Genomic DNA, 18,380 nt, shown 5'->3' on the forward strand with positions numbered 1-18,380 from the left:
CAATTTCTGAGTCACCTAATTACAAAAAAATCCCCTACTTCAGCTTCTTCTTTCCTCCTATGATAAAATCCTTAAGATAAAATCAATACTAAGAGCACTTGCTTTCCACAGCTGGACAATCTTAGGTCAGCTAAGAAGAAAGATAATTATATAGCCTCTCCATAAATATCCAAAGGTCATGCTTCTGGCTTCACTTCCAGCCAAACCAAACGGCATGAAGGAGCACATTATTTTCTCCCCGGTAACATGCTGGAACACAGGCAGCATTTGACTGCATTTACTCTAACCTAGTTCCACTATATTCAGGAAAGTGCATGAACACACATCCTGCATCTGCACAGGTTACATTACAGGGGTCAGCAAACTTTTTCAGCAGGGGGCTGGTCCACTGTCCTTCAGACCTGGTGGAGGGCCAGACTATATTTTGGGGAAAAAATATGAATGAATTCCTATGCCCCACAAATAACCCAGAGATGCATTTTAATTAAAAGCACACATTCTACTCATGTAAAAACACCAGAGAGGCCCCACAAGTAACCCAGAGATGCATTTTAAATAAAAGGACACATTCTACTCACGTAAAAGCACGCTGATTCCCGGGCCGGATTTAGAAGGCGATTGGGCCTGATCCGGCCCCCGGGCCTTAGTTTGCCTACTCATAAATTACAACATCGTCAGCAGCAATCAATGTAGCCTCCAGAGCCACAATGTACAGTTTGAAAGTTTAATTGAAGGGACATGCTATTGACTCCTTGCCTGTGACCTGGAACACCTGAGAAGGATTTGTCTTCACTTTAATTAACAGCAAGAGATCACCAAACTGTTAGACATATGCAAGCTGTCACCTGCCATTACATTCATCAAATGGTAAATGTGCATGTGTGAGCTATTTATTCCCATATCTGAACAACTGAAGATTTCCTAGTATGTCCCACTTGAAATTATTTACTGGTAGTTGCTTTGCTCATGGAAAGGACTCAAACCAACTTACAGACCCAACAGAAATACTAAAAGACAGATCTTACAGATCCTGTCCCAAGAGGCCACAAATACTTTTAATCCTTTCAAATTAAGAGCAAATGCCTGGGTAAAAAGGAAACTTTTTGCATGTAAACATGAATAAAGATGTTGCCAGATGAACCTCCTTGAGAGAGCATTCCACAAATGTTAAGCTACTTGTGTCCATCACTTAAGAGCAGAGGTGGACAACCTGGACTGCTAGAGCTACATGTGGCCCTCACCCTAACTGGCCACTCTGCCTAATTTCATGTGTCCATCAGCCTGATTTCATTATTTTTAAGGGAATTCATCATAACTGCCTCATTTCATAGGAAATCATAGGATCATCAACTTGGAAGGGACCACGAGGGTCACCTAGTCCAATCCCCTGCCATGAAGGAATATTTTGTCCAAAGTGGGGATCGAACTCACGACCCTGAGATTAAGAGAGTCATGTGCTACCAAAGTTTGCCTTTCGAGGTAAATAGTAAATAGCCTCACAAGGTAATACCTAATAATAGACAAAATAATGTAAACTTATTTAGATTTGGGTCAATATATAATGGGATACATGGTATGGAAGTGTATATATAACTGATCATATAATTTATATATATATATCACTGCACAAATGATAATTTATCTTGAAAGCATAAATCATTAATGGCTAGTCGGGAATCAAAAAGAACATTCAACAAGTCAGTGTAATATGTGTGATTAAAATTCTAAATATTTACTTGAACTTATATTCATAATGTTTATTTACTTATAATCTATGCCACATCGTTTTACCAGAAAGACTAAAGCAGACATTAAAGCACCTAGAAGCTTTACTTCCCCCACCTTCATTTCTGAATTCATGAACTTTTCATGGCAATCATAGTTTATACTTCCCTTATCCAAAGTTAATTTCTTTAGCTTTACGGGCATCATAACATCTTCCTGAGCAAGTAGCAGCTTAGTCTCCCGGTCACCCACCCTACTATATTTTTTATTGTTTTCTGGTCTTTAGGAGAATATATGATTTCAACAGCATATGACGGCCTCTTTGTAGTAGGTTGACTGATCAAGTTCCTGGAGGAAAGGATGGAAAGTACCTTTGCCTTTGCTTTTTTTGCATCTCAGTTAGGATGTGCTACATTTATCACACACACCTTTTTAAAAAAAATGATGGGTTAGTAGAATTGCAAATCTCGGAGCAAAAGCACTGAACTCAAGGGAAGTGCTAGTCTCAATATTTGTTCACACAGTGTCTATGGTAGCCAAGAGTTATTCCGAAGGAATTTCCAACAAGTGTATGAGGTCATGATAAAACTACAGCAGGAATGCACAGCTTTGAGGCTTGAGTCAAGGAAAGAAGTGAAATGCATGAGAACTAATGGTATTATACCACAGCAAAGACATGAAGTGAAAGTGCCACACATACATGGGAACATAGCTTCAGGCACCTGTGTAGATGCAAATGGGGACTGTGGCCTAACCAGGGTTCTCAGATGCAGGGAAAGGGATCCATGACTGCTATGGGAAAGCTGCAGTTGCAGAATGTATGCCCGACATAAGAACAAAATAATAGCATGCTGAATCAGGGGAATGAGCCATCTAGTCCAGCATCCTCTTCTCACAGTGGCCAAGCAGATGCCTGTGTGAAACCAGGGAGAACATAAGCACAGGAGCACAGTGTCCCTTCTGCTGGTTTCCAGCAAATGGTATTCAATTGCCGTGCACAAGCGAGCCATGCACCCAAGATCAGAACTCAGCCTGCACGCATGTAGACAAACTTCCCACAAAGAGCAGATCAGGTGGTTTGTGTGTTTCTGGAATGCACCATTGTCAGACAGCAGGTGGACAACATGAATGGAAACTCCTCCACAGAAAGAATTCCTTGCACATAGAAAGCTAGATTTGAGAAAGAGCTCTAGCCTAGCTTCTCCTCCGATATGCTAGTTTTTACGTGGTGAATTTTATTTTATGTATGGAGGAGTCTGAGGTGGTGCAGCCCAGAAACAGGTTTGGCTCCTTACCTGGTGTTTGTGAGAACTGGGCCTCAGTTGAAGAAGCTTTCTGTAGGGCAAATGGGTGGATCATGGAGCAATCATATAATGCAGCCTTGGCCAACCTGGAGCCCTTCAGGTGTTTTGGACGACATCCCCATCAGCTGGTTGGGCCTGATAGGAGTTGCAGTCCTAAACACCTGGAGGACACCAGGCTGGCAAAGGCTGATCCATCCAACAGCAAACACTTCCACTTCTGCCTAAATTCTACCCAGCCTTGTTCAGTACACATCCTCAGAGGACCACTTTAGCCGTATAAACCAGCTCACAAAACCTTACAAAAAGACTGACATGGGAACAGCTCTACCAGCAATGATTGAAGGACTTAAAAATAAATAGACAGAAGAAATCAAATCATATTTAGCAGAACTCGACAAGACTATTTAATGAGGGCATATGGCAGACAAGTAGCATTTGCGTCTCCTGAGCTGTAAGAAGATGGTAGAGGCAATATTTTTGAGAAACAGAGTATGCTCTGTTAGCATTTTTAATTGAAGACAGGCACACAACAAGCTGTATTTCTTTTTCTGTAAATTTATCTACTTTTTAAAGCCAAGCCAATATTTTTAACAAGAGGGATCCTTAGTCTGTGCTTAGCAGGTGTGGGGGAGATGGGAAACAGAAACTAAAACTACAAATATTGCACTCTTTATTCTTACACAAATTCATGGCTGGGGAATTAAAATTTTATACCTAAAACCCTGAGTTGTAACAAAGAAAAGAGACTATGTTCTAATATTCCAAGCTGATTTACAGATTCTGGGAACATGGGATGGGGGGACCTTCTAAAGAAAAATAAAACAATGTTGCTAAAATAGGCCCAATTATCTGGGTCACTAAGTACTGTGTATTTCCCCTGTAGCATTTCATAGCAGTTACTGTTGCCAAGGGAGGGTTGATCTTCTCATTATGTATGTTTGTCTTTCACATCAGAGCTAGGCTAGCTGCTTTCTTTCTGTATCCTAGAACTGTAACAGAATTTAAAATTTAAAAAAAGGACTGAAGCCCCCCTCACCATTATTACACAAATACCTACAAAGCAGAGGGAGGGACTCTGGCAGGTCATGGGGTCAGTCCTCTAATCATTGATGCACTTGCTCCAGCAGACCCCTGTCTTTTGTAACTGGGTCAAAGCCAAGACCTCTGCTGAGTATCCTCAGTGAAGAATTAACAAGTGTGACAATTTGCGATCCCTCCCCCCTAAGGCCCCTGGTCCCGTCTGTTTGAATGCTGTAAATAGAGACATCTGGATGGAGGCCTTTCAGCGCAGTAATTGAAAATGAACATGGATCAAGTTCTGGCCTCTTGTATTCATAAATCTTGAGGCTTAATTACATTAAAGGGGAATCTAGGGCCTGGCTCTATGGAGACGGCAGATTCTATCGGGCGCTCCAATCATGAATCTTTAAAATAAGCCGTTTTGCCAGCTCCCCACTCGGCATAGCTGGATGAGGCATTTTTCAGGCAGTGCTGGAAAGCTAGATAAAACTTTTTATTCTCTTTGTATGCGTTCATTCGCTTAACATTTCTATTAGCTGAAAGTCACAGGCATAAGAAATGAAGCTGGTTAGTTACTTTATGATTCGTTCTAAAAGGCCACACAGAAGTTGAAAACAATTATTAGATACAGAGCCACATTTGCCTTTCTATTGAGAAATTAACTAGGATGCTGCTTATCTTCCAACTACCCTCTTTTAGCTGGGCTGCCACATTCCTCAAAACAAACACACCTCCATGTGATATGGTTACCTCCCTCCATTTTTTGTTTGTTTGCCTATAGCACCTAAAATGAAACTGGAACACAGACATTATACATTTAACATCTAGCAAGCTGGTGTATGTAATGGTCTGTACTTTGGATACTTGGGCTGCATACATACCATTCATTTAAAGCACACACATACCCCAAGAATTCTGGGACCTTTAGTTTACCCCTCACAGAGCTATAATTCCTAACACTCTTAACTACAGTTCCCAAGATTCTCTGGGGTTGGAAAAGGTACTTCCAATGTATGCTGTGTATAAGTACACAGCCCAAGTTTAGGTTATGCAGAAAGAAAGGGGTAAAATATACTTCTTGCATAATTCGTAGTTCTGTGATCTGAGGCAAAAAGCTGGTGCAATATAGTATTCTAAATGCACTCACTGATATTCCCCCCCCCAAAAAAAACCCATTCCGTGTAAAAGCCTTGGAGTTTCATGCAAATTATATCTATTTACTATTAGCTGCTTCCCTCTTCTTTCAAGCCCAACGGCTAGGAACTGCAACTAAAGTTTGAAAAGAGGAGTGGGGAAGAAAGGCAGGAAGAGCTCCCTATATTAGGGGGGAGGGAACTTCCACAGCCTTCTACACCCACATGCTAATGCATTAATAAGCATCAAGATGTATATTATAAAAACAACTACTACTACTACCCACTGTTAGTAAGTTAATCAGTCACCCATCCATTTGGCTGCCATAATATAAGGGAGGGAGGGGGAAGAGAAAACCAGGTGTCTATTCATTTATTACATGCATGCATGCATGCATGCATGCATGGGTGCCTATCCATTTATTACATTTGTATACTGCCAATATAACTGGGTTATAGTTTGCTTATTAAAAACATAAAACATAAAACATAAAACAAAATGCAAACAGTTGAAAACCATTGAAACAAATGATAAATAAATCAAAACAGGGAACACCAACACAAACACAGCAACTAAAAACAATCTAAAGTCAGCAAGGGTTTGTGAAAAGTGCTAAAATAAAAGCAGCCATTATACTTTAAACATCTGAGAGAATAAAAAGACATTCACCTGGGATCTAAAAGACCATAGTGCAGGCACCCAGCAAGCATCTCTGGGAAGGGTACTGGTCTCTTCATCATGCCATGGTGATGAAGAGGGTTACCTTTCCCCACCTCTTGAAATGTACATAAAGCTGAAAGAGGAAGCTGGAAAAGCAACACACTTTCACAATTCTTCCTCAACTCCATGTGCTTTTCAAGGCTTAGATTGGAACCTGAGCAGCTGACGGTGGAGTAACTGAAAAAATGAGAAGGAACTGGCAGACAAGATGGGTGAAAATGGAGAAACCAGAGGGATGCAGGGGAGGGAAAGTGGGCTGCTGCTGGGGTCAGAGAGAGAGAAAATGGATTACCACCTTTAAGCCTGGACTATTTTGACCCACCACCAGTGCCTTTTTTTCTAGAAAAATAGGTGCAGTTACTCACCATGAAGGTGTTACAGTAAGTGCCACACTTTTTAACAACGAAAAAGAGGGGTGCCGGTACTGTGTACCCTTGAGTACTCCCTGGAAAAAAAGAACTGTCCACCACCATCACCCAGGCCATGGCATTGGGCTGCTAGGTTCTAAGTGTCCCTTTTTTCAATTGTGTAACAATGAAGGGTATGATTTTAAAGTCAGCCACCAAAGTCATAAACACATGATGGAAGTTGTAACAAAGTTATGGTCCTAACCAAAGTCTATAGTGAAGGAAGAGCAGAAACAAGGTCACAGGTAAGTGCCCTTCAGATCAGCGGCAGACCTTGGGGTGTCAAATTTAAGTGCCACCCTATGGGACACCAAAATCCAGCACCCTGCCCATCTCTCTCGCTCCAATTTAAATAATAGTTGTGGCATCCTCTGCAGCACCCATGAGGCTCTGTGCCCAGTGCAGCCAAACCAGTTGCACTCTCCTAAAGCTGCCTCTGTTCAGATGTTGCTAGACTTCTACTGCCACCAGCCCCAGTTAACATAGTCAATGATCAGAGATGTCAACTGCAGGAGCGCATCATGTTGGCTAACACTGTGCCTCAGATATGAAAGTCTTGGAAAGGATGGAGCTACGGGCAACAGCAGCTGAACCAAAGCAAAGCAAAAGAAATGTAAGCCAAGGCTACAACATCCCACGTTTCTGTTCTGCACTGCCTAGGACTGTTGTAGTATTTGTTAGCAGGAGCAAAGGAATCACAGGAAGTGGTCAACCAATGAAAGAGACAATCTCTTTCTAGCCACTTACTAGGCAAAGCACACAATATCCAGAGGAACCTCACTGTTTTTGCAAAAGTGCTTGACAAGTGCCCTCTAGGCCAGGCTGAAGTTGATGGGGCCAGGGCAAAGAGTTCTCTGCTGGTCCCATTCCTCTGTCAGGGGACCCTGCTGGGCTTACTTTGCTGGAGTGACAGTAGTCCAAGCTGTGTTGGGCAGCTGAGTCCTAGACTCCTAGCTATGACTTTATGCCTTGGAAGATTCTTCTTCTCTGCACAGTGCAGAGTTAAACTCTAGAACTCACTCATAGGAGGCAGTGATGGTCATCGACCTGGATGGCCTTAATTAGATGGATTAGACAAATTCATGAAGGAGAAAGTTATCAATGGCTACTACCCATGATAGCTATACATTATGCTTCTGAATACCAGTTGCTGGACACCACAGGAGGGGAGAGTGCTCTTGTGCGTAGGTCTCAGTTACCCCGGAGAAAGCCCTATTCCGCATATCCTCACTGGCTCTTTCTCACCATAAACATCTTTCTCTTTTCTCTTTCCTGCTTTTTTAAAAGACACAGGTAGGCACTGTTCATAGGTTTGGATGAACATATGGAGGACAGCGTCCAGAAAGTGTAGGCACAGTTCCGCTATACAAACACACATCCATGCTATACAAACAAATGTGTGAAAATAAGTTATGTGTTTAAAACTTAACGTGATTTGGTTTAAAAGCTTAATTTTGCTAAGTACATTGAGCAGGAAGACAGTCACTACAGTGGTATTTCTTACACTAAGTTCCTATGGGGAAACATGTTTTTAGACTGCTTTAGAAAGGTGTATGGAACGAAGAAAGTTTATACCATGACACAAATAGGCATGAAAAGAAACAGCCACCACCACCAAGGATGTCCAGAGTAAGGATGACGACAGTTTTCAGAAGTCCTACAAGGGAAGTCCTACAGCAATAATCATTAGATTATTTGCTGCTTCAAATAGAAAAATTTGTAAAAATAATTTTCCAGATTCACCATCCCCCAAATTTTGCATGGCATTCCGTAGTTTCTAAAGCCTTCTAAAGCTTTTGTGTACATCCATGTCTTTATACTCCTGTGGAAGCAAACTTGCTTCCTCTCCTGTGGAACCACATCATTTCAGAAAGCCGTCTTCCATTGAGGGGACAATTGTTTTCTATAGAGATGAGAAACAAATACCAATGACCTGGGTCACTTTGCCCCAGCAGGCTTTTGCTGCAGCTTCCTCTGTGCAGCTACAACAAAGTCTGGCAGCAGTCAGCCCTGCCAGCCCACACTGAGCCACCACGGAGAGGCCTGCTATTTACCCTTCCTATTTATCTGTCAGGGTCCTAGTCAAACACGTAAAACAATATGGTGTGTGCATATCTTGATTAGCCATTGCTAAGTAACTGAGGGGAAACATCAGAGAGCGGAGAACCATCCCACATTCTACAACACAGCCTTCTGAGGTATGAAATGTTTGTTCACTTACTTGTCAAATTAGGGGTAGAAGACACCAGTGGCTTTGCTCTCATGGAACCAGCCGCCCAAAATGTCAGCTGCTGTGTCCATGATAGGATATCATTGCATACCCTCCAACATTTCATATGGGGAGATAGAGACAGGCTTGTAACAACCCCAAAACTTTTACCAGCACATGCACCTCACTATCACACATTGCTGAAGGCTCTTCTTTTCTGCCTGCTGCAAGTTTTATTCATTTACTCTACAGCAGCCTGGGCTCCACTGATTTCAGAGCATGTTGGTTCTGCTAGTTAATGACATATTTGGAGAAACTTAATTCAGAATATACCTCAGCAGATGCAATACAGAACTTTAGGAAGCTACATTATGCTTCAGTTCACCTAGCTAACTAACAGTGTCTCTCCAGGGTTTCAATCAAGGGTGATTCCTAGCCCTATAACCTAGCTTCAGTTGTCTATGCTCTGATAACCTATAGGTTAGATTACTGTAATGCATTACACACTGGGCTGCTTTTGAAGATAGTTCAAAAACTACAACTAGTGCAGAATTCAGCAGCCAGATTGCTGACTGTGATGAGAAGGTCTGAACACAGCACACTGATTTTATGACAACCACACTGGCTACTGATTAACTTCCTGGCTCAATTCAGTGCTAGTATTGACCTCTGAAGCCCTATGATGCTCAAAACTATAATACCTCAAGGACTGCCTCTCCCCATATGAATCAGCCCAAACCATGTGTATGGTGTGATAGAAGACGGCTTAATCTACTGGTTTGTCGTGACTACATCATGCCATCGGAACAGAGCCCTACTGCAAAGACTGTGTGTTGGTTAACGTGCACTGATCGACACACATAAAACAAATTCACGCACAGGCGTCTTCCAAAAACCCAAAAACCGTGTTTATGGAAGACAATCTTACTCAGCTATGAGTGATTGCCAAAAAAAGAAGACGGCTTCCTATGAGCTGTGACTCAGATTAAGCTTTCATTTCTGTGCAGACTTCACAAGCCATAGCTTAAACAAAAGAGCTAGTAATCTGCTACCCTACTCCCTAATATTTTACTCTGTACTAATGCAGTCAACTCAACATTTAAAGACTAAGTGATACTGTTTTATCCTTCAGAATGGTCAATATCTGCACTTCAACGCTTTTGGACTAAAGCTTCCAACACCCCTGACCACTGCTGATGCTAGCTGGGGCTGAAGGGGAGTGTTGTAGTTCAATTTCTGGAGGGTACCACATTGCCCAACTCTGACTTAGAGCACACTCTCCCAAATCTGCATGTAATTTCTTATTACTAAGTTTCCTCTTCCACTTTCTGTAGATTTGTCACCCTGGCAACCTTTATCCTACACTCCTTAAGAATTCAGGGCTTTTGTCCCATACACTAACCACTACCCCACAAGGTCTCTCACTTAGGCTTTGTTTCAATTTATTTTATTATTATTTATTGCATTTAGTTGGGGATTGTGACGGATGTATGCTGTATATAATAAGTATATTTCCATCTCTTGTTTGGACATCATTGAATTCTACTTCAGCTTCTCAAGCAAACATATTTTACGTTTCCTGCAATCTTGAAAGAGCTTGAGATGCCCCCTAGTTAAAACATCTGATTTGCTAACAGTCTGATTCAGAAAAGTATACTTTAATATAAATAATGCATTGGGGGTTCAATTCATTATTTGTTTAAAGCTGGAGTTAAAAACTCCTGCTGATTTCAATGAGCTTCAGATCACATATTTTGTGAAAACCTATCTGTATAATCCCTTCCTTTATGACCTTCATAAATTGAGGATTCTCCTTCAAGACAATCCTAAACAGCATGATTTTACTCTGGGAACCAGTGCCCTGAATCACAGCTTTTAAAATCCATATAATAATCCAAACTGGACCCCATACCATGCTAAATTACAACATCTGTTTCCATGCTAAATTTCCCTTTATTTTCCCTTTATTTCTAATGCTACCAACGTCAATGACATGATATAAAACCTTACCCTGCCCCAGAAGGGTGAAAATAAACCTGATCTCAATAGAAAGCATTCTAGCTGTGCAAATTGTAAAGAAGATTATGTGTGTTTTCCTGAATAGTTATATATGAAGCAGTATCAAATCATATTTCTTTATTACAATTATTTAACCATTTCTCACAATCTAATAATATGTTTGAAATATATGAAATTATTACATGGAAACCTGATATTTATCCTTATGTATCTACCTTCTGAAACAATAATAGTTAAAACCATTTTTGGTCTAGATAGGGGTGGGGAAACTGTGACACTCAAAATGCTGCTGGCTGGACTGCAACTCCCATCACCCCTGACTTTTGAATCATAGAACTGTAGAGTTGAAAAGCACCCCAAGGGTCATCTAGTCCAACCCCCTGCAATGCAAGAATCTCAACTAAAGCATCCAGGACAGATGGCCACCCAACCTCTGCTTAAAAACCTCCAATGAAGGGAGTCTGTTCCACTGTCAAACAATTCTTACTATCAGAAAGCTTTACCTGATGTTTATTTGGACTCTCCTTTCTTGTAACTTGCAGCCATTGGTTCAAGTCCTGCCCCCCCCCCCCGAGCAAGAGAAAACAAGTTTGCTCCATCTTCCATGTGACAGCCTTTAAGATATTTGAAGATGCCTATATCTCCTCTCAGTCTTCTCTTTTCCAGGCTAAACATACCCATAAAGCTTGGTTGCTAGTGCATATTAGTTGTGCAACTACATTAAATCTATCTGAATCTGGATTTACTGTATTCCTAACTTTGTCTGTCCAAAAAGAACTTACTATAGTAATATGTAAAATATATTTATTCTCTGTTCTCCATCCTTACTTTGAGGTGGGTCTCACTCATTTTTTCAAGTGAATATACTTCTAGATATGCATACATAGGAACTGATGCCTAGCAGTGTGGTCCCTTATACATCTACTCAGAAGTAAGCATCACTGAGTACACTTATTGACAGATACGTTTATTACACCCAAACAGTGCAATACTATGCATGTTTATTCAGAAGCACCACTGATATCAATGAAGTATCCTTCCTAGTAAGGGTGCCTCTGTGTATGTATTTCTTTTACAAACCAGTCTTTTCCATGGAATAGTCTAGTGTTGTGGTTTATGCTGCAAAATTCTTCAGTCTACAAAGACTGCTAGGCACTTGTGGCTAGGCCTGGTTGTAAATAATAAAACAAAGCACAACACAGAGAAAATGTTTTCAAATGGCATGAAAGCATTCTATCTTTTGAAATACCTTTGCAGAACAAAACTTTTGCCATCACTTTAAATTACCCTCTGCTTCTTGTGCTGCTGTCCATTACTGAAGTTCATAAAAGACTAACTTAAGGAGCATTTTAAAGCTAAAAGCTCTGTTGTGCTCAGAAGAGAGGGGCTGCATACACCGAAACAATCTCTTGTTCCCTCTATTTATTTATTTATGTTTGTCTCGCCCAGCTCCTTCTTTGTCAACCACAGGTGTTTGGGAGCACATAATGCTCCAAATGCATCAGAAAAGAGGTTATTGTGAAAGACCTTTTCTTTTCCACTTGTCCTAAAACTACTCGCAAAGTGTTACATGCGTTATACCGATCACCATAAACATCAAGGAACAAGCAGTCCTCTGTAAGCTGGCCCAGCAGCTCCACTATGACATTAGTTGAGACAGCTTTGTGACCCTGCATTGTCTGGCCTTTATTCACAGAACCTGTTTCTTTTCATTTCTTTCTTGCATGTGTGTATGGGGAGGGGGTGCGCACGCACACACACATTTCACCCTTTTAGGGAAATAAAAGGCCTTTGGGGCATTTTTATTTACTGTAAAATGGACTGGGGGAAGGGAGAGTAAATTTATCTTAAAAGCTATACAGCAACTACTTGTGAAAACACTAGAAGCAGCTACTGTAGTTATGGTTTCCAGAACCACCTGCAAACAAGTGCAGACACCGTAGCAAACTGTGCCCTTGGGTTTTGTCACTGTTGTTTTCAGACTATTTCTTTTTTAAAAAATTCTTCTCTCTTGTCTTAGCGCAAAGCTTGCGGTGAATTTATGTGACAGCTATGAAAGTAGGACGCAAAATTGTGAACAAGAGCTAACCATTTTTCAAGCTTTCCTTGTTGGTATCATCACAATTTGCTACACAGCAGTGAATACTGAGTCGGTCCTGATAAATGGTTGAGAAGGAGGGAAAGACTGTACAGTCGGAGAGCCTCCAAATATCCCTCATAAGCATCCAGACTTGAATAAAGTGATTGGGGGCAGGGAGATAATCTATAGGGCCATTTTGCTTTCCTTTCTTCTGTCTCAAGGAGGGCATGTTTTAACAAAGAAATATTTGGTTCAATGCATTGGGTCTGAGGGCCAAAATAGATGAGACAGATGTGTGTGAATGCATCTCACTCTTTAGCCTTTTGCAAACTGAAGCAATGTGGGGTTCCCATTTGGATTGGGACTATGGTGCACATGCAGAGGGCTTAACACATTCCCCTGTGCCATTTTCTCAATGAAAATCCCAAACATACACACAATCTAGTGTTATTAAAACTCAAATAGCAAGAAAATGCAACAGAGGAAAAGGAACAGCCCTCCTTCCATCATGCCCCCATCCCAGGCTGCAATTTGCAGCAGTCTGAAGACTTGCAATTTGCCAACACACAGGCACACAACCTTCCATTGGAATCAAACTACCTGGAATAACTCAGGAAGGTCTACACAGGAAGTTGCCTTAAATATTTTTCTGAACAGTAGAATATGAATTACCATAATAATTAAAATACACAGAGCTATGCCAGTTTTGCTCCTGATATTCTGTCCCTATGAACCCTGTGCCACTCTCTGATACACTGTAAAGGATCCTGGGACACCGCACTCAAATTTTGCCATGATGCCACTCATGGTGCTAAAATGTCTTGAGCCAGTCATGAGAAAGAGGGTTTATAGAATGCCAAAGCAGCAGCATTAAAGAGTAATATGGGATGAAAGAAAAGCTAACACCAAGATGAGGAAAAAGCTGGGTCCGCCCTATTATTAGACACAGACCTGAATCATATGTGCTATTAAGCCAAACAATGGTTCGTCAGAAACAAAAAAGCATGTGGGTTCCTAGAGAAACGTGACTGCTTTGCTCCCCTCCTAGTCCTCTTACTGCTATGCTGCTATGAGCTTAGCGCTTAAAGATTAGAAGACCCGAACTGTGGTCTAAGAGTGTTTCATTCAGGTGGTCCACGGCCTGTCTGTAAAAATACAATTTAAAATTGTATAGCACCTTTCACAGCACATTATAGTTGGTACAACAGGCAGAAAAATCATTAAGAGCCAAAGTCCTCAGCAATTTTCAAGCAGTCTATGGCCAAAAAAAAGTTGGGGGACTTGGGGCTTATGCACACTTCTGCTTGTCCTGTGCCTAGAAAGCATGGTTCTGAGTGGTTTTCTGTTTGTCTCATTCTTTCTAGGCATGTGTGTGAGCTGTTTTGCCTTTGCTCTGCCATTTTCCCCTGGAAAACATGCTCTTTAGCAGTAAATTGGAACAAACGGCAATCCACAGAAAATGTGGTTGCTGTTTGTTCCACTTCAGCACTAAACCATGGGGGAAAGCGGTGGGACAAAGATGAGCCCTCAGGGTGTCATCCAACAAAGCACAAGGTTTAGCCAAAGTTTGCCATGGGGAAATAAAGTATGAGACTGTTTTTGGATGACATGTGAAGCCAAACTATGCTTTAGTTTGCAGAAGCAGAGGAGGGAGGACAAAGTGCCCATGATCTCCTCTCCAGTTATACCTTTCATACTTAGCCATATTTTGGCTCAGCTTTTATGAACCATGCCAGAAGAAGACAGACACCTTAGGAAGCTAACTTGGGGTGCCATGAAAGGGCAGCAAATGGTTAGCTATTTGATTTATTACAGTGCCAGTAAGCAGAGCTGCCAAAATAATTTGGCCAGTCCTGGGTACCATGTACCTCAACAGGGGTCATGGGAGTAGCCAGGATTTTTGTTAGGGGGGTGCAGAACCTCAGATTTGTATTGATTTAGGGGGAGCAGCTGCCCCCCTTGTGTCCCCCCCTTGGCTACACCCATGACAGGGGTGAGGTTTTCTATTTGTTACTCTATCTCAAGCAGCAAAATGTATGACGGCCTCCCCTCCCACTTTTTCACAAGTGTGGTTTTATGTGACGGAATGGAAGGGTACCTCCAAGCGTATGACTTTCTTCTCCTTACCTCAAGGGCATCAAATCCTTAACGGAACAGAAGTTGCCCTGATCCGTCACTTCGAGATTTCCTTAGGCTGTGGGAAGCGAGGAATACATCCATTAAACTGTGAAGCAGCCGGCCCTGCCATTAGGCAGAAACTGAGGCTGCATACACACCGCACACCCAAAGCACACAACTTTTGCCCCTCTCCCCAAGAATCTTGGGAACTGTAGTTTGCCCCTCTCAGAGCCACCACCCCAGCACCCCATTAACAAACTACAGTTTAGATGTATGGTGTGCAGTGCCGGATTTACGTATAAGCTAAATAAGCTATAGCTTAGGGCCCCACTCTCTTGAGGGCTCCCCAAAAAAATTGAAGGGGGGAAAACTGGATGTACATTTCCAAAATAAAAGATAAAAAACAAATAAAATAAAACCTACATACAGCAACAGTGTTTTGTGTTGTGTAGGCTCCTATGACGTAAGTAATGGGCCCCGCCTGCTAGCCTGCTCCCTAAAATATCACTGGTTTGCTCATTTCTATATATAGGGTGCCTACATTCTGCATGGACTAGTTGCATGGCAACATGTGCAAATGGCTTTAGATACCTATTAGGTCCATATAGCATATATTCAACACAAAAACCAGTGACGATTTGTTGTTGACAAAAGACAGCTGGACACATAAAGGGTCCCATTACCTTCAGTAGCTTAGGGCCTCATCAAACCTAAATCTGGCCCTGATGGTGTGTCAACAGTTGATTTTCGGGTACCATGAAAGGACCATAGCTGTCAACCTTCCCTTTTTTTGCGGGAAATTCCCTTATTCCAGCGCCGTTTCCCGCTGCTTCCCACTGCTATCCCGGATTGTTAGATATCTCGTAGACTGTCCCCAGGACAGGTGAGGCTGCTGATCCCTTACAGTAGTACCTCAGGTTAAGTACTTAATTCGTTCCGGAGGTCCATTCTTAACCTGAAACTGTTCTTAACCTGAAGCACCACTTTAGCTAATGGGGCCTCCTGCTGCCGTTGTGCCGCCACTGCACAATTTCTGGTTCTCATCCTGAAGCAAAGTTCTTAACCTGAAGCACTATTTCTGGGTTAGCGGAGTCTGTAACCTGAAGCGTATGTAACCCGAGGTACCACTGTATTTTCAAATCTGAAAGTTGACAGCTGTGGAAAGGACAGCACCTTGCGATTGAACCGTTGTGGCGTTTTTCCCTGTCAGGATGAGGGAAGAAGTATTTTGTGGGGCGCTTTGCCTCAGGAGCCTAAAATACTTAGCCGGCCTTGTGCTGTAGGCGCGCTAGGCAAAGAGGAGGGAAGGAAGGAAGCGCGCCATTTGCAGCTCCACTTGAGGCAGCCCTTCAAGGCCTTGCTTGGTTCTCCGCTGCCCAAGGGGGAGGCGGAGCAGCGTCGCCCTGTTTGTGAGAGGGAGATGCAGGCAGGCCCGGCAGCGGCGCGGCGGGAAGGAGGGAGCTCGAGTGAGAAAACGTCCCGAGCCCTGACGCTGCATCCGAAGAATAGGAAAGGAGCAATATGATCAATATGGTTTCTTTGTTGGGCCTCGCTTACCTCGGCGGGAGACCATCTGCTCCCTGTCAATGGATCACCTGCTTGTCTGGCTTGTTGGCCGGGCAACCGGTGGGTGGAGGGAGATTAAGCGGGAGCGGCCGGGGAAGGGCCTGTTTTTTGTTCCCTCTCGCGCTGTGAGGAGGGCGGGGAGGGGGAAACATGGAGCGGGCGGGGAGAAGGCCGAGCTCGGCTGGAAGCTGAAGCCGGCTGCGCTCGCATTGCTCCTGCCTCGCCGCCGTCAAAGGCCGCGAGGCTCGCAGGGCGCGAGGGATGCTTTTGCACATTGCTCAGGGTGAAGATGCCCAGGGTCAGCCCCGCACACCCCTCGCGGCGGAGCTGCTTCGGCTGAAATGCTGAAAGGACACGGGGGGGGGGGGTCGGTCGAAGAAAGAGCCTACTATATTGCACTACCACACAATAAACCGATAGTCCAAAAAATTGTGGTTGGCTCCTCCAGGGGCCTCGCTTGGAGGGGTAGCGTGGTGAGGAAGGGGTTTGACAAAGGGGATAGCATCTCTCCTACCTTCAGAGCTGTGTGTGTGTGTCATTTTACCAAGGCACTTTTAAAAATGCTGATTATTTTTTTTAAAAAAATATATCTTGTATAACGGGGGGGTGGGGAGGAAGGAGACAACAGCCTCAGTAAACCGTGCAATTGGAAAACATGCATCAAAACAGATTCTGAGATGTAAGCACGCTTAAGCAAATGTAGACACAGTGGTTCCCCCCCACACACTCAGAATTGAGCCCCACTGATTTCACTGGGGTTTACTACCAAGTGCAATAGTTAACCCAGTTATAATAAATAAGTACCTCTGCATAGGATTGTGCCTGAGCTCGTAAACATACTTGCCAGGATATGAGCCCAAGGAATTCAGAATGCCACCCTTTTACAGTGGTACCTCAGGTTAAGTACCTAATTCGTTCCGGAGGTCCATTCTTAACCTGAAACTGTTCTTAACCTGAAGCACCACTTTAGCTAATGGGGCCTCCTGCTGCTGCCGCGCCGCTCGAGCCCGATTTCTGTTCTCATCCTGAAGCAAAGTTCTTAACCTGAAGCACTATTTCTGGGTTAGCGGAGTCTGTAACCTGGAGCGTATGTAACCTGATGCATATGTAACCCGAGGTACCACTGTATTTCTTTTTTCTATATAAAAATGTAAGATGAAAGAAATGCTAACTATAGTTTGGGAGATATTGGATAAGGATATGCTTATTTTGCTTTTTTGGGTAAATTTGTTTATTTAAAAAGCAAGGCACATAAGCAAACTTTTGGGATCCAACCCTTAAGAAACTGAGCCACTGCAATCCCAACTATATCTACTCAGAAGTAAGGCCTATTGAATTCAACTGGGCTTACTCCCAAGTAAGTGGAGTTAGGGTTGCAGTCTTAGACTCTGGATAATATCAACATGGAAAGTGTAATGTCTAAACTGAAGGACCCAATCCTATCCCAGTGCTAAATCATATTCAACACTAGCCTTATGCTGTATTAAGAAAACATTGCAGCCATTGCTGTAGATGTTGGTGTTGGATTTAGGGACTTAGAGGTGCAAATCTTGTGCTCTACTACTGAGCTGCTCAAGAACAACTAACTTTAGTGTGTGTGTGTGTGTGTGTGTGTGTGTGTGTATTCTGCTCTTCATCTATGAGCAATCCCAGAGCAGGCACAATTTATGGAAGTGATGCTCAGTGCAGCTCCGTTGTGTCTTGTGAATTTATTATTATTACTCATCAATAAACCACCCCTTTCTGACACATGCATCCTATTCATCCCATTGAATGAAACACAGGTGCTGTAATCTAGCCCTACAGTTAGTCACTGCATCATTCATTTTATGCATATTTTCATGGTAGATATATTTCAAATGGTAAAAAAAGAAAGAAAAGTAATTAGGCATCAGCTTAGATTGTTACAAGGATTTCTTTTTTAAGCCAGAGGCGTGTGACAAGATGGCTTGGCACACTCTCCTGTTTGCTCCGAAGCAAAACATATACTGTTCTAGTTGAAGGCGTATACAGACTACAGTGTCCTCAGGACCTATGTCAAAAGTGGGCAGCACCAGAAAAGCATTTCACCCCAGATT

At 42.7% G+C, this 18,380-nt stretch overlaps 1 long non-coding RNA gene across 4 annotated transcripts in view; it reads right to left on the reverse strand.

Annotated features, from left to right (window-relative positions):
• LOC308596941 overlaps nucleotides 1-16,832 on the reverse strand; it is a 158,567-nt gene extending 141,735 nt beyond the window's left edge. For 3 of the 4 annotated variants that reach the window (XR_014012733.1, XR_014012734.1, XR_014012735.1), the window contains exon 1: nucleotides 16,294-16,832. This is a non-coding gene — a long non-coding RNA (uncharacterized lncRNA). Of the gene's footprint in view, nucleotides 1-14,745; nucleotides 14,813-16,293 lie in introns of all 4 variants that reach the window. The other variant, XR_014012736.1, reaches the window with a different exon arrangement.
• Between the last annotated feature and the right edge of the window lie 1,548 nt (nucleotides 16,833-18,380).

Source organism: Podarcis bocagei (assembly GCF_964188305.1).
Source record: "Podarcis bocagei genome assembly, chromosome: 10".
Classification (NCBI taxonomy): Eukaryota; Metazoa; Chordata; class Lepidosauria; order Squamata; family Lacertidae; genus Podarcis; species Podarcis bocagei.